At 34.8% G+C, this 15,151-nt stretch overlaps 18 non-coding genes across 18 annotated transcripts; all 18 read right to left on the bottom strand.

Annotated features, from left to right (window-relative positions):
• Nucleotides 1-79: 79 nt before the first annotated feature.
• On the bottom strand, nt 80-161 carry TRNAT-GGU (transfer RNA threonine (anticodon GGU)). Its single transcript has one exon. It is a non-coding gene; the product is annotated as a tRNA-Thr (tRNA).
• Nucleotides 162-903: 742 nt separating this feature from the next.
• TRNAS-GCU (transfer RNA serine (anticodon GCU)) lies at nt 904-985 on the bottom strand. The gene has a single exon. It is a non-coding gene; the product is annotated as a tRNA-Ser (tRNA).
• A 768-nt stretch (nt 986-1,753) lies between these two features.
• TRNAR-UCU (transfer RNA arginine (anticodon UCU)) lies at nt 1,754-1,835 on the bottom strand. The gene has a single exon. It is a non-coding gene; the product is annotated as a tRNA-Arg (tRNA).
• Nucleotides 1,836-2,605: 770 nt separating this feature from the next.
• TRNAS-GCU (transfer RNA serine (anticodon GCU)) lies at nt 2,606-2,687 on the bottom strand. The gene has a single exon. It is a non-coding gene; the product is annotated as a tRNA-Ser (tRNA).
• Nucleotides 2,688-3,435: 748 nt separating this feature from the next.
• On the bottom strand, nt 3,436-3,517 carry TRNAS-GCU (transfer RNA serine (anticodon GCU)). Its single transcript has one exon. It is a non-coding gene; the product is annotated as a tRNA-Ser (tRNA).
• A 749-nt stretch (nt 3,518-4,266) lies between these two features.
• TRNAS-GCU (transfer RNA serine (anticodon GCU)) lies at nt 4,267-4,348 on the bottom strand. The gene has a single exon. It is a non-coding gene; the product is annotated as a tRNA-Ser (tRNA).
• Nucleotides 4,349-5,116: 768 nt separating this feature from the next.
• Nucleotides 5,117-5,198, bottom strand: TRNAS-GCU (transfer RNA serine (anticodon GCU)). Its single transcript has one exon. It is a non-coding gene; the product is annotated as a tRNA-Ser (tRNA).
• A 748-nt stretch (nt 5,199-5,946) lies between these two features.
• On the bottom strand, nt 5,947-6,028 carry TRNAS-GCU (transfer RNA serine (anticodon GCU)). The gene has a single exon. It is a non-coding gene; the product is annotated as a tRNA-Ser (tRNA).
• Nucleotides 6,029-6,777: 749 nt separating this feature from the next.
• TRNAS-GCU (transfer RNA serine (anticodon GCU)) lies at nt 6,778-6,859 on the bottom strand. Its single transcript has one exon. It is a non-coding gene; the product is annotated as a tRNA-Ser (tRNA).
• A 768-nt stretch (nt 6,860-7,627) lies between these two features.
• TRNAS-GCU (transfer RNA serine (anticodon GCU)) lies at nt 7,628-7,709 on the bottom strand. Its single transcript has one exon. It is a non-coding gene; the product is annotated as a tRNA-Ser (tRNA).
• A 748-nt stretch (nt 7,710-8,457) lies between these two features.
• On the bottom strand, nt 8,458-8,539 carry TRNAS-GCU (transfer RNA serine (anticodon GCU)). The gene has a single exon. It is a non-coding gene; the product is annotated as a tRNA-Ser (tRNA).
• A 768-nt stretch (nt 8,540-9,307) lies between these two features.
• Nucleotides 9,308-9,389, bottom strand: TRNAS-GCU (transfer RNA serine (anticodon GCU)). The gene has a single exon. It is a non-coding gene; the product is annotated as a tRNA-Ser (tRNA).
• A 929-nt stretch (nt 9,390-10,318) lies between these two features.
• On the bottom strand, nt 10,319-10,400 carry TRNAS-GCU (transfer RNA serine (anticodon GCU)). The gene has a single exon. It is a non-coding gene; the product is annotated as a tRNA-Ser (tRNA).
• A 767-nt stretch (nt 10,401-11,167) lies between these two features.
• TRNAS-GCU (transfer RNA serine (anticodon GCU)) lies at nt 11,168-11,249 on the bottom strand. Its single transcript has one exon. It is a non-coding gene; the product is annotated as a tRNA-Ser (tRNA).
• A 748-nt stretch (nt 11,250-11,997) lies between these two features.
• TRNAS-GCU (transfer RNA serine (anticodon GCU)) lies at nt 11,998-12,079 on the bottom strand. The gene has a single exon. It is a non-coding gene; the product is annotated as a tRNA-Ser (tRNA).
• Nucleotides 12,080-12,828: 749 nt separating this feature from the next.
• TRNAT-GGU (transfer RNA threonine (anticodon GGU)) lies at nt 12,829-12,910 on the bottom strand. Its single transcript has one exon. It is a non-coding gene; the product is annotated as a tRNA-Thr (tRNA).
• Nucleotides 12,911-13,659: 749 nt separating this feature from the next.
• Nucleotides 13,660-13,741, bottom strand: TRNAS-GCU (transfer RNA serine (anticodon GCU)). Its single transcript has one exon. It is a non-coding gene; the product is annotated as a tRNA-Ser (tRNA).
• A 748-nt stretch (nt 13,742-14,489) lies between these two features.
• On the bottom strand, nt 14,490-14,571 carry TRNAS-GCU (transfer RNA serine (anticodon GCU)). The gene has a single exon. It is a non-coding gene; the product is annotated as a tRNA-Ser (tRNA).
• Between the last annotated feature and the right edge of the window lie 580 nt (nt 14,572-15,151).

Here is a 15,151-nt window from a genome sequence, read left to right as displayed (position 1 = left end):
CATTTTTGTGTCAGCTTCACTTGCTGGTTTATGAAGCAGTATTTGTAAAAATGCCTCTTCTACCTAAAGAGCATTGTGACGACAAGGATGGGATTTGAACCCATGCGTGCAGAGCACAATGGATTACCAGTCCATCGCCTTAACCACTCGGCAACCTCGTCTCACTGGTATGCAGGCTGGCCAAATTTCCAACAGCACTTGTTATACTTCAAAGTCAATTCTTTATGTTCTTGTAGATTGTGTCATTTTCACAATCACGAGCTTGATAGCAAGTCGACTTTCAACCATCCTTTAGGAACATTTATTTAATTTTAACCGAAACTTGTGAACAAATCCACCATCACCCACCTCACAAACAAAAATGATTTTTAATACTTCTGGCCAATAACATGACCTTCTCTGTAAAAGTAATGTATTAATTTTCACTAAATGTGTTCTATGCTTGTCTTTAATGAGGTGACAGACTATGTTACATGAGTTACAGTAATTTCAAATCTCAGCAAATATTACAAACATCACCATTTAGAGTTTGCTGTCAGTGTAATGTAAACAAGAAAATTATGCAGGAATAAGGTTTAACCTATATTAAGGGCTCTGCTGTAAAATTTTTTAACTGCATCCCATATCAGTTTAACAAAGCCCAAGAAATGTCATAGACTTTAATTATCTAAACATAAATCATTTTAACCTATACTTGTGAGCTAATCCACCATCATGGGGAATAAAGCATTTGCAAAATAAATTCTAGATAGTAGTATTGACATTGCATGTTCAAATATCAAGACACTTGCTCATGTTTACCATCTTAAAGTAGACTTCTTGATTTGACTTGTTTATTTTGGCCATTTGTGTGTCAGTAGCTGTATTTGTAAAAATGCCTCTTCTACCTAAGAAGCATTGTGACGACGAGGATTGGATTTGAACCCATGCGTGCATAGCACAATGGATTAGCAGTCCATCGCCTTAATCACTCGGCCACCTTGTCTCACTGATATGCAATATGGCAAACATTCCAACACCACTAGTTATACTTCAAAGTCAATTCTTTATGTTCTTGTAGATTGTGTCATTTTCACAATCACGAGCTTGATAGCAAGTCGACTTTCAACCATCCTTGGCTTTAGGAACATTTATTTAATTTTAACCGAAACTTGTGAACAAATCCACCATCACCCACCTCACAAACAAAAATGATTTTTAATACTTCTGGCCAATAACATGACCTTCTCTGTAAAAGTAATGTATTAATTTTCACTAAATGTGTTCTATGCTTGTCTTTAAGGAAGTGACAGACTATGTTACATGAGTTACAGTAATTTCAAATCTCTGCAAATATTACAAACATCACCATTTAGAGTTTGCTGTCACTGTAATGTAAACAAGAAAATTATGCAGGAATAAGGTTTAACCTATATTAAGGGCTCTGCTGTAAAAAATTTTAACTGCACCCCATATCAGTTTAATAAAGCCCAAGAAATGTCATAGACTTTTTATTATCTAAACATAAATTATTTTAACCTATACTTGTGAGTTAATCCACCATCATGGGGAAAAAAAGCATTTGCCAAACAAATTTAAGATAGTAGTATTGACATTGCATGTTCAAATATCAAGACACTTGCTCATGTTTACCATCTTAAAGTAGACTTCTTGATTTGACTTGTTTATTTTGGCCATTTTTGTGTCAGCTTCACTTGCTGGTTTATGAAGCAGTATTTGTAAAAATGCCTCTTCTACCTAAAGAGCATTGTGACGACGAGGATGGGATTTGAACCCATGTGTGCAGATCACAATGGATTAGAAGTCTATCGCCTTAACCACTCGGCCACCTCATCTCGCTGGTATGCAATATAGCAAACATTCCAACACCACTAGTTATACTTCAAAGTCAATTCTTTATGTTCTTGTAGATTGTGTCATTTTCACAATCACGAGCTTGATAGCAAGTCGACTTTCAACCATCCTTGGCTTTAGGAACATTTATTTAATTTTAACCGAAACTTGTGAACAAATCCACCATCACCCACCTCACAAACAAAAATGATTTTTAATACTTCTGGCCAATAACATGACCTTCTCTGTAAAAGTAATGTATTAATTTTCACTAAATGTGTTCTATGCTTGTCTTTAATGAGGTGACAGACTATGTTACATGAGTTACAGTAATTTCAAATCTCAGCAAATATTACAAACATCACCATTTAGAGTTTGCTGTCACTGTAATGTAATCAAGAAAATTATTCAGGAATAAGGTTTAACCTATATTAAGGGCTCTGCTGTTAAAATTTTTTTAACTGCACCCCATATCAGTTTAATAAAGCCCAAGAAATGTCATAGACTTTTTATTATCTAAACATAAATTATTTTAACCTATACTTGTGAGTTAATCCACCATCATGGGGAAATAAAGCATTTGCCAAACAAATTTAAGATAGTAGTATTGACAATGCATGTTCAAATATCAAGACACTTGCTCATGTTTACCATCTTAAAGTAGACTTCTTGATTTGACTTGTTTATTTTGGCCATTTTTGTGTCAGCTTCACTTGCTGGTTTATGAAGCAGTATTTGTAAAAATGCCTCTTCTACCTAAAGAGCATTGTGACGACAAGGATGGGATTTCAACCCACGCGTGCAGAGCACAATGGATTAGCAGTCCATCGCCTTAACCACTCGGCCACCTCGTCCCACTGGTATGCGGTCTGGCAAAATTTCCAACACCACTTGTTATACTTCAAAGTCAATTCTTTATGTTCTTGTAGATTGTGTCATTTTCACAATCACGAGCTTGATAGCAAGTCGACTTTCAACCATCCTTGGCTTTAGGAACATTTATTTAATTTTAACCGAAACTTGTGAACAAATCCACCATCACCCACCTCACAAACAAAAATTATTTTTAATACTTCTGGCCAATAACATGACCTTCTCTGTAAAAGTAATGTATTAATTTTCACTAAATGTGTTCTATGCTTGTCTTTAATGAGGTGACAGACTATGTTACATGAGTTACAGTAATTTCAAATCTCAGCAAATATTACAAACATCACCATTTAGAGTTTGCTGTCAGTGTAATGTAAACAAGAAAATTATGCAGGAATAAGGTTTAACCTATATTAAGGGCTCTGCTGTAAAAAATTTTTAACTGCATCCCATATCAGTTTAACAAAGCCCAAGAAATGTCATAGACTTTAATTATCTAAACATAAATCATTTTAACCTATACTTGTGAGCTAATCCACCATCATGGGGAATAAAGCATTTGCAAAATAAATTCTAGATAGTAGTATTGACATTGCATGTTCAAATATCAAGACACTTGCTCATGTTTACCATCTTAAAGTAGACTTCTTGATTTGACTTGTTTATTTTGGCCATTTGTGTGTCAGTAGCAGTATTTGTAAAAATGCCTCTTCTACCTAAAAAGTATTGTGACGACTAGGATGGGATTTGAACCCATGCGTGCTGAGCACAATGGATTAGCAGTCCATTGCCTTAACCACTCAGCCACCTCGTCTCACTGGTATGCAATCTGGCAAACTTTCCAACACCACTTGTAATACTTCAAAGTCAATTCTTTATGTTCTTGTAGATTGTGTCATTTTCACAATCACGAGCTTGATAGCAAGTCGACTTTCAACCATCCTTGGCTTTAGGAACATTTATTTAATTTTAACCGAAACTTGTGAACAAATCCACCATCACCCACCTCACAAACAAAAATGATTTTTAATACTTCTGGCAAATAACATGACCTTCTCTGTAAAAGTAATGTATTAATTTTCACTAAATGTGTTCTATGCTTGTCTTTAATGAAGTGACAGACTATGTTACATGAGTTACAGTAATTTCAAATCTCTGCAAATATTACAAACATCACCATTTAGAGTTTGCTGTCACTGTAATGTAAACAAGAAAATTATGCAGGAATAAGGTTTAACCTATATTAAGGGCTCTGCTGTAAAAATGTTTTAACTGAATCCCATATCAGTTTAACAGAGCCCAAGAAATGTCATAGACTTTAAATTATCTAAACATAAATCATTTTAACCTATACTTGTGAGCTAATCCACCATCATGGGGGATAAAGCATTTGCAAAATAAATTCTAGATAGTAGTATTGACATTGCATGTTCAAATATCAAGACACTTGCTAATGTTTACCATCTTAAAGAAGACTTCTTGATTTGAATTGTTTATTTTGGCCATTTGTGTGTCAGTAGCAGTATTTGTAAAAATGCCTCTTCTACCTAAAAAGCATTGTGAAGACGAGGATGGGATTTGAACCCATGCGTACAGAGCACAATGGATTAGCAGTCCATCGCCTTAACCACTCGGCCACCTCGTCTCACTGGTATGCAATATGGCAAACATTCCAACACCACTAGTTATACTTCAAAGTCAATTCTTTATGTTCTTGTAGATTGTGTCATTTTCACAATCACGAGCTTGATAGCAAGTCGACTTTCAACCATCCTTGGCTTTAGGAACATTTATTTAATTTTAACCGAAACTTGTGAACAAATCCACCATCACCCACCTCACAAACAAAAATTATTTTTAATACTTCTGGCCAATAACATGACCTTCTCTGTAAAAGTAATGTATTAATTTTCACTAAATGTGTTCTATGCTTGTCTTTAATGAGGTGACAGACTATGTTACATGAGTTACAGTAATTTCAAATCTCAGCAAATATTACAAACATCACCATTTAGAGTTTGCTGTCAGTGTAATGTAAACAAGAAAATTATGCAGGAATAAGGTTTAACCTATATTAAGGGCTCTGCTGTAAAATTTTTTTAACTGCATCCCATATCAGTTTAACAAAGCCCAAGAAATGTCATAGACTTTAATTATCTAAACAGAAATCATTTTAACCTATACTTGTGAGCTAATCCACCATCATGGGGAAATAAAGCATTTGCCAAACAAATTCTAGATAGTAGTATTTACATTGCATGTTCAAATATCAAGACACTTGCTCATGTTTACCATCTTAAAGTAGACTTCTTGATTTGACTTGTTTATTTTGGCCATTTTTGTGTCAGCTTCACTTGCTGGTTTATGAAGCAGTATTTGTAAAAATGCCTCTTCTACCTAAAGAGCATTGTGACGACAAGGATGGGATTTGAACCCATGCGTGCAGAGCACAATGGATTAGCAGTCCATCGCCTTAACCACTCGGCCACCTTGTCTCACTGGTATGCAGTCTGGCAAAATTTCCAACACCACTTGTTAAACTTCAGAGTCAATTCTTTATGTTCTTGTAGATTGTGTCATTTTCACAATCACGAGCTTGATAGTAAGTCGACTTTCAACCATCCTTGGCTTTAGGAACATTTATTTAATTTTAACCGATACTTGTGAACAAATTCACCATCATCCACCTCACAAACAAAAATGATTTTTAATACTTCTGGCCAATAACATGACCTTCTCTGTAAAAGTAATGTATTAATTTTCACTAAATGTGTTCTATGCTTGTCTTTAATGAAGTGACAGACTATGTTACATGAGTTACAGTAATTTCAAATCTCTGCAAATATTACAAACATCACCATTTAGAGTTTGCTGTCACTGTAATGTAAACAAGAAAATTATGCAGGAATAAGGTTAAACCTATATTAAGGGCTCTGCTGTAAAAAAAATTAACTGCACCCCATATCAGTTTAATAAAACCCAAGAAATGTCATAGACTTTAATTATCTAAACATAAATTATTTTAACCTATACTTGTGAGTTAATCCACCATCACGGGGAAATAAAGCATTTGCCAAACAAATTCAAGATAGTAGTATTGACAATGCATGTTCAAATATCAAGACACTTGCTCATGTTTACCATCTTAAAGTAGACTTCTTGATTTGACTTGTTTATTTTGGCCATTTGTGTGTCAGTAGCAGTATTTGTAAAAATGCCTCTTCTACCTAAAAAGTATTGTGACGACTAGGATAGGATTTGAACCCATGCGTGCTGAGCACAATGGATTAGCAGTCCATTGCCTTAACCACTCAGCCACCTCGTCTCACTGGTATGCAATCTGGCAAACGTTCCAACACCACTTGTTATACTTCAAAGTCAATTCTTTATGTTCTTGTAGATTGTGTCATTTTCACAATCACGAGCTTGATAGCAAGTCGACTTTCAACCATCCTTGGCTTTAGGAACATTTATTTAATTTTAACCGAAACTTGTGAACAAATCCACCATCACCCACCTCACAAACAAAAATGATTTTTAATACTTCTGGCCAATAACATGACCTTCTCTGTAAAAGTAATGTATTAATTTTCACTAAATGTGTTCTATGCTTGTCTTTAATGAAGTGACAGACTATGTTACATGAGTTACAGTAATTTCAAATCTCTGCAAATATTACAAACATCACCATTTAGAGTTTGCTGTCACTGTAATGTAAACAAGAAAATTATGCAGGAATAAGGTTTAACCTATATTAAGGGCTCTGCTGTAAAAATGTTTTAACTGAATCCCATATCAGTTTAACAGAGCCCAAGAAATGTCATAGACTTTAAATTATCTAAACATAAATCATTTTAACCTATACTTGTGAGCTAATCCACCATCATGGGGGATAAAGCATTTGCAAAATAAATTCTAGATAGTAGTATTGACATTGCATGTTCAAATATCAAGACACTTGCTCATGTTTACCATCTTAAAGAAGACTTCTTGATTTGAATTGTTTATTTTGGCCATTTGTGTGTCAGTAGCAGTATTTGTAAAAATGCCTCTTCTACCTAAAAAGCATTGTGACGACGAGGATGGGATTTGAACCCATGCGTACAGAGCACAATGGATTAGCAGTCCATCGCCTTAACCACTCGGCCACCTCGTCTCACTGGTATGCAATATGGCAAACATTCCAACACCACTAGTTATACTTCAAAGTCAATTCTTTATGTTCTTGTAGATTGTGTCATTTTCACAATCACGAGCTTGATAGCAAGTCGACTTTCAACCATCCTTGGCTTTAGGAACATTTATTTAATTTTAACCGAAACTTGTGAACAAATCCACCATCACCCACCTCACAAACAAAAATTATTTTTAATACTTCTGGCCAATAACATGACCTTCTCTGTAAAAGTAATGTATTAATTTTCACTAAATGTGTTCTATGCTTGTCTTTAATGAGGTGACAGACTATGTTACATGAGTTACAGTAATTTCAAATCTCAGCAAATATTACAAACATCACCATTTAGAGTTTGCTGTCAGTGTAATGTAAACAAGAAAATTATGCAGGAATAAGGTTTAACCTATATTAAGGGCTCTGCTGTAAAAAATTTTTAACTGCATCCCATATCAGTTTAACAAAGCCCAAGAAATGTCATAGACTTTAATTATCTAAACAGAAATCATTTTAACCTATACTTGTGAGCTAATCCACCATCATGGGGAAATAAAGCATTTGCCAAACAAATTCTAGATAGTAGTATTTACATTGCATGTTCAAATATCAAGACACTTGCTCATGTTTACCATCTTAAAGTAGACTTCTTGATTTGACTTGTTTATTTTGGCCATTTTTGTGTCAGCTTCACTTGCTGGTTTATGAAGCAGTATTTGTAAAAATGCCTCTTCTACCTAAAGAGCATTGTGACGACAAGGATGGGATTTGAACCCATGCGTGCAGAGCACAATGGATTAGCAGTCCATCGCCTTAACCACTCGGCCACCTTGTCTCACTGGTATGCAGTCTGGCAAAATTTCCAACACCACTTGTTAAACTTCAGAGTCAATTCTTTATGTTCTTGTAGATTGTGTCATTTTCACAATCACGAGCTTGATAGTAAGTCGACTTTCAACCATCCTTGGCTTTAGGAACATTTATTTAATTTTAACCGATACTTGTGAACAAATTCACCATCATCCACCTCACAAACAAAAATGATTTTTAATACTTCTGGCCAATAACATGACCTTCTCTGTAAAAGTAATGTATTAATTTTCACTAAATGTGTTCTATGCTTGTCTTTAATGAAGTGACAGACTATGTTACATGAGTTACAGTAATTTCAAATCTCTGCAAATATTACAAACATCACCATTTAGAGTTTGCTGTCACTGTAATGTAAACAAGAAAATTATGCAGGAATAAGGTTAAACCTATATTAAGGGCTCTGCTGTAAAAAAAATTAACTGCACCCCATATCAGTTTAATAAAACCCAAGAAATGTCATAGACTTTAATTATCTAAACATAAATTATTTTAACCTATACTTGTGAGTTAATCCACCATCACGGGGAAATAAAGCATTTGCCAAACAAATTCAAGATAGTAGTATTGACAATGCATGTTCAAATATCAAGACACTTGCTCATGTTTACCATCTTAAAGTAGACTTCTTGATTTGACTTGTTTATTTTGGCCATTTGTGTGTCAGTAGCAGTATTTGTAAAAATGCCTCTTCTACCTAAAAAGTATTGTGACGACTAGGATAGGATTTGAACCCATGCGTGCTGAGCACAATGGATTAGCAGTCCATTGCCTTAACCACTCAGCCACCTCGTCTCACTGGTATGCAATCTGGCAAACTTTCCAACACCACTTGTTATACTTCAAAGTCAATTCTTTATGTTCTTGTAGATTGTGTCATTTTCACAATCACGAGCTTGATAGCAAGTCGACTTTCAACCATCCTTGGCTTTAGGAACATTTATTTAATTTTAACCGAAACTTGTGAACAAATCCACCATCACCCACCTCACAAACAAAAATGATTTTTAATACTTCTGGCCAATAACATGACCTTCTCTGTAAAAGTAATGTATTAATTTTCACTAAATGTGTTCTATGCTTGTCTTTAATGAAGTGACAGACTATGTTACATGAGTTACAGTAATTTCAAATCTCTGCAAATATTACAAACATCACCATTTAGAGTCTGCTGTCACTGTAATGTAAACAAGAAAATTATGCAGGAATAAGGTTTAACCTATATTAAGGGCTCTGCTGTAAAAATGTTTTAACTGCATCCTATATCAGTTTAACAAAGCCCAAGAAATGTCATAGACTTTTAATTATCTAAACATAAATAATTTTAACCTATACTTGTGAGCTAATCCACCATCATGGGGGATAAAGCATTTGCAAAATAAATTCTAGATAGTAGTATTGACATTGCATGTTCAAATATCAAGACACTTGCTCATGTTTACCATCTTAAAGTAGACTTCTTGATTTGACTTGTTTATTTTGGCCATTTTTGTGTCAGCTTCACTTGCTGGTTTATGAAGCAGTATTTGTAAAAATGCCTCTTCTACCTAAAGAGCATTGTGACGACAAGGATGGGATTTGAACCCATGCGTGCAGAGCACAATGGATTAGCAGTCCATCGCCTTAACCACTCGGCCACCTCGTCTCACTGGTATGCAATCTGGCAAACATTCCAACACCACTTGTTAAACTTCAGAGTCAATTCTTTATGTTCTTGTAGATTGTGTCATTTTCACAATCACGAGCCTGATAGCAAGTCGACTTTCAACCATCCTTGGCTTTAGGAACATTTATTTAATTTTAACCGAAACTTGTGAACAAATCCACCATCACCCACCTCACAAACAAAAATGATTTTTAATACTTCTGGCCAATAACATGACCTTCTCTGTAAAAGTAATGTATTAATTTTCACTAAATGTGTTCTATGCTTGTCTTTAATGAAGTGACAGACTATGGGGAAGATTTATTAAGCCTGGTGAAGTGATAAAGTGGAAGGAGATAAAGCACCAGCCAGTCACCTCCTAACTGTCATTTTTCAAACCCAGCCTGTGACATGGAAGTTAGGAGCCGATTGGCTGGTACTTTATCACCGTGTAATTTTTCACTTCACCAGGCTTAATAAATCTGCCCCCATGTTACATGAGTTACAGTAATTTCAAATCTCTGCAAATATTACAAACATCACCATTTAGAGTTTGCTGTCACTGTAATGTAAACAAGAAAATTATGCAGGAATAAGGTTTAACCTATATTAAGGGCTCTGCTGTAAAAATGTTTTAACTGCATCCCATATCAGTTTAACAGAGCCCAAGAAATGTCATAGACTTTAAATTATCTAAACATAAATAATTTTAACCTATACTTGTGAGCAAATCCACCATCATGGGGGATAAAGCATTTGCAAAATAAATTCTAGATAGTAGAATTGACATTGCATGTTCAAATATCAAGACACTTGCTCATGTTTACCATCTTAAAGTAGACTTCTTGATTTGACTTGTTTATTTTGGCCATTTGTGTGTCAGTAGCAGTATTTGTAAAAATGCCTCTTCTACCTAAAAAGCATTGTGACGACAAGGATGGGATTTGAACCCATGCGTGCAGGGCACAATGGATTAGCAATCCATCACCTTAACCACTCGGCCACCTCGTCTCACTGGTATGCAATATGGCAAGCATTCCAACACCACTAGTTATACTTCAAAGTCAATTCTTTATGTTCTTGTAGATTGTGTCATTTTCACAATCACGAGCTTGATAGCAAGTCGACTTTCAACCATCCTTGGCTTTAGGAACATTTATTTAATTTTAACCGAAACTTGTGAACAAATCCACCATCACCCACCTCACTAACAAAAATGATTTTTAATACTTCTGGCCAATAACATGACCTTCTCTGTAAAAGTAATGTATTAATTTTCACTAAATGTGTTCTATGCTTGTCTTTAAGGAAGTGATAGACTATGTTACATGAGTTACAGTAATTTCAAATCTCTGCAAATATTACAAACATCACCATTTAGAGTTTGCTGTCACTGTAATGTAAACAAGAAAATTATGCAGGAATAAGGTTTAACCTATATTAAGGGCTCTGCTGTAAAAAATTTTAACTGCACCCCATATCAGTTTAATAAAGCCCAAGAAATGTCATAGACTTTAATTATCTAAACATAAATCATTTTAACCTATACTTGTGAGCTAATCCACCATCATGGGGAAATAAAGCATTTGCCAAACAAACTCAAGATAGTAGTATTGACAATGCATGTTCAAATATCAAGACACTTGCTCATGTTTACCATCTTAAAGTAGGCTTCTTGATTTGACTTGTTTATTTTGGCCATTTTTGTGTCAGCTTCACTTGCTGGTTTATGAAGCAGTATTTGTAAAAATGCCTCTTCTACCTAAAAAGCATTGTGACGACGAGGATGGGATTTGAACCCATGCGTGCAGAGCACAATAGATTAGCAGTCCATCGCCTTAACCACTCGGCCACCTCGTCTCACTGGTATGCAATCTGGCAAACATTCCAACACTACTAGTTATACTTCAAAGTCAATTCTTTATGTTCTTGTAGATTGTGTCATTTTCACAATCACGAGCTTGATAGCAAGTCGACTTTCAACCATCCTTGGCTTTAGGAACATTTATTTAATTTTAACCGAAACTTGTGAACAAATCCACCATCACCCACCTCACAAACAAAAATGATTTTTAATACTTCTGGCCAATAACATGACCTTCTCTGTAAAAGTAATGTATTAATTTTCACTAAATGTGTTCTATGCTTGTCTTTAAGGAAGTGACAGACTATGTTACATGAGTTACAGTAATTTCAAATCTCTGCAAATATTACAAACATCACCATTTAGAGTTTGCTGTCACTGTAATGTAAACAAGAAAATTATGCAGGAATAAGGTTTAACCTATATTAAGGGCTCTGCTGTAAAAATTTTTAACTGCACCCCATATCAGTTTAATAAAGCCCAAGAAATGTCATAGACTTTAATTATTTAAACATAAATCATTTTAACCTATACTTGTGAGCTAATCCACCATCATGGGGAAATAAAGCATTTGCCAAACAAATTCAAGATAGTAGTATTGACAATGCATGTTCAAATATCAAGACACTTGCTCATGTTTACCATCTTAAAGTAGACTTCTTGATTTGACTTGTTTATTTTGGCCATTTGTGTGTCAGTAGCAGTTTTTGTAAAAATGCCTCTTCTACCTAAAAAGTATTGTGACGACAAGGATGGGATTCAAACCCATGCGTGCTGAGCACAATGGATTAGCAGTCCATCGCCTTAACCACTCGGTCACCTCGTCTCACTGGTATGCAATCTCGCAAACTTTCCAACACCACTTGTAATACTTCAAAGTCAATTCTTTATGTTCTTGTAGATTGTGTCATTTTCACAATCACGAGCTTGATAGCAAGTCGACTTTCAACCATCCTTGGCTTTAGGAACATTTATTTAATTTTAACCAAAACTTGTGAACAAATCCACCATCACCCACCTCACAAACAAAAATGATTTTTAATACTTCTGGCCAATAACATGATCTTCTCTGTAAAAGTAATGTATTAATTTTCACTAAATGTGTTCTATGCTTGTCTTTAATGAAGTGACAGACTATGTTACATGAGTTACAGTAATTTCAAATCTCTGCAAATATTACAAACATCACCATTTAGAGTTTGCTGTCACTGTAATGTAAACAAGAAAATTATGCAGGAATAAGGTTTAACCTATATTAAGGGCTCTGCTGTAAAAATTTTTAACTGCACCCCATATCAGTTTAATAAAGCCCAAGAAATGTCATAGACTTTTTATTATCTAAACATAAATTATTTTAACCTATACTTGTGAGTTAATCCACCATCATGGGGAAATAAAGCATTTGCCAAACAAATTTAAGATAGTAGTATTGACAATGCATGTTCAAATATCAAGACACTTGCTCATGTTTACCATCTTAAAGTAGACTTCTTGATTTGACTTGTTTATTTTGGCCATTTGTGTGTCAGTAGCAGAATTTGTAAAAATGCCTCTTCTACCTAAAGAGCATTGTGACGACAAGGATGGGATTTGAACCCATGCGTGCAGAGCACAATGGATTACCAGTCCATCGCCTTAACCACTCAGCAACCTCGTCTCACTGGTATGTAGGCTGCCCAAATTTCCAACAGCACTTGTTATACTTCAAAGTCAATTCTTTATGTTCTTGTAGATTGTGTCATTTTCACAATCACGAGCTTGATAGCAAGTCGACTTTCAACCATCCTTGGCTTTAGGAACATTTATTTAATTTTAACCGAAACTTGTGAACAAATCCACCATCACCCACCTCACAAACAAAAATGATTTTTAATACTTCTGGCCAATAACATGACCTTCTCTGTAAAAGTAATGTATTAATTTTCACTAAATGTGTTCTATGCTTGTCTTTAATGAGGTGACAGACTATGTTACATGAGTTACAGTAATTTCAAATCTCAGCAAATATTACAAACATCACCATTTAGAGTTTGCTGTCAGTGTAATGTAAACAAGAAAATTATGCAGGAATAAGGTTTAACCTATATTAAGGGCTCTGCTGTAAAAAATTTTTTAACTGCATCCCATATCAGTTTAACAAAGCCCAAGAAATGTCATAGACTTTAATTATCTAAACATAAATCATTTTAACCTATACTTGTGAGCTAATCCACCATCATGGGGAATAAAGCATTTGCAAAATAAATTCTAGATAGTAGTATTGACATTGCATGTTCAAATATCAAGACACTTGCTCATGTTTACCATCTTAAAGTAGACTTCTTGATGTGAATTGTTTATTTTGGCCATTTGTGTGTCAGTAGCAGTATTTGTAAAAATGCCTCTTCTACCTAAAAAGCATTGTGACGACGAGGATGGGATTTGAACCCATGCGTGCAGAGCACAATGGATTAGCAGTCCATCACCTTAACCACTCGGCCACCTCGTCTCACTGGTATGCAATATGGCAAACATTCCAACACCACTAGTTATACTTCAAAGTCAATTCTTTATGTTCTTGTAGATTGTGTCATTTTCACAATCACGAGCTTGATAGCAAGTCGACTTTCAACCATCCTTGGCTTTAGGAACATTTATTTAATTTTAACCGAAACTTGTGAACAAATCCACCATCACCCACCTCACAAACAAAAATTATTTTTAATACTTCTGGCCAATAACATGACCTTCTCTGTAAAAGTAATGTATTAATTTTCACTAAATGTGTTCTATGCTTGTCTTTAATGAAGTGACAGACTATGTTACATGAGTTACAGTAATTTCAAATCTCAGCAAATATTACAAACATCACCATTTAGAGTTTGCTGTCAGTGTAATGTAAACAAGAAAATTATGCAGGAATAAGGTTTAACCTATATTAAGGGCTCTGCTGTAAAAAATTTTAACTGCACCCCATATCAGTTTAATAAAGCCCAAGAAATGTCATAGACTTTAATTATCTAAACATATATTATTTTAACCTATACTTGTGAGTTAATCCACCATCATGGGGAAATAAAGCATTTGCCAAACAAATTCAAGATAGTAGTATTGACAATGCATGTTCAAATATCAAGACACTTGCTCATGTTTACCATCTTAAAGTAGACTTCTTGATTTGACTTGTTTATTTTGGCCATTTGTGTGTCAGTAGCAGTATTTGTAAAAATGCCTCTTCTACCTAAAAAGGATTGTGACGACTAGGATGGGATTTGAACCCATGCGTGCTGTGCACAATGGATTAGCAGTCCATCGCCTTAACCACTCGGCCACCTCGTCTCACTGGTATGCAATCTGGCAAACTTTCCAACACCACTTGTAATACTTCAAAGTCAATTCTTTATGTTCTTGTAGATTGTGTCATTTTCACAATCACGAGCTTGATAGCAAGTCGACTTTCAACCATCCTTGGCTTTAGGAACATTTATTTAATTTTAACCGAAACTTGTGAACAAATCCACCATCACCCACCTCACAAACAAAAATGATTTTTAATACTTCTGGCCAATAACATGACCTTCTCTGTAAAAGTAATGTATTAATTTTCACTAAATGTGTTCTATGCTTGTCTTTAATGAAGTGACAGACTATGTTACATGAGTTACAGTAATTTCAAATCTCTGCAAATATTACAAACATCACCATTTAGAGTTTGCTGTCACTGTAATGTAAACAAGAAAATTATGCAGGAATAAGGTTTAACCTATATTAAGGGCTCTGCTGTAAAAATGTTTTAACTGCATCCCATATCAGTTTAACAGAGCCCAAGAAATGTCATAGACTTTAAATTATCTAAACATAAATCATTTTAACCTATACTTGTGAGCTAATCCACCATCATGGGGGATAAAGCATTTGC

The sequence above is a fragment of the Pseudophryne corroboree genome, chromosome 11, assembly GCF_028390025.1.
Source record: "Pseudophryne corroboree isolate aPseCor3 chromosome 11, aPseCor3.hap2, whole genome shotgun sequence".
NCBI classification, from domain to species: domain Eukaryota; kingdom Metazoa; phylum Chordata; class Amphibia; order Anura; family Myobatrachidae; genus Pseudophryne; species Pseudophryne corroboree.
This window is presented reverse-complemented; position numbering and strand designations above follow the sequence as displayed.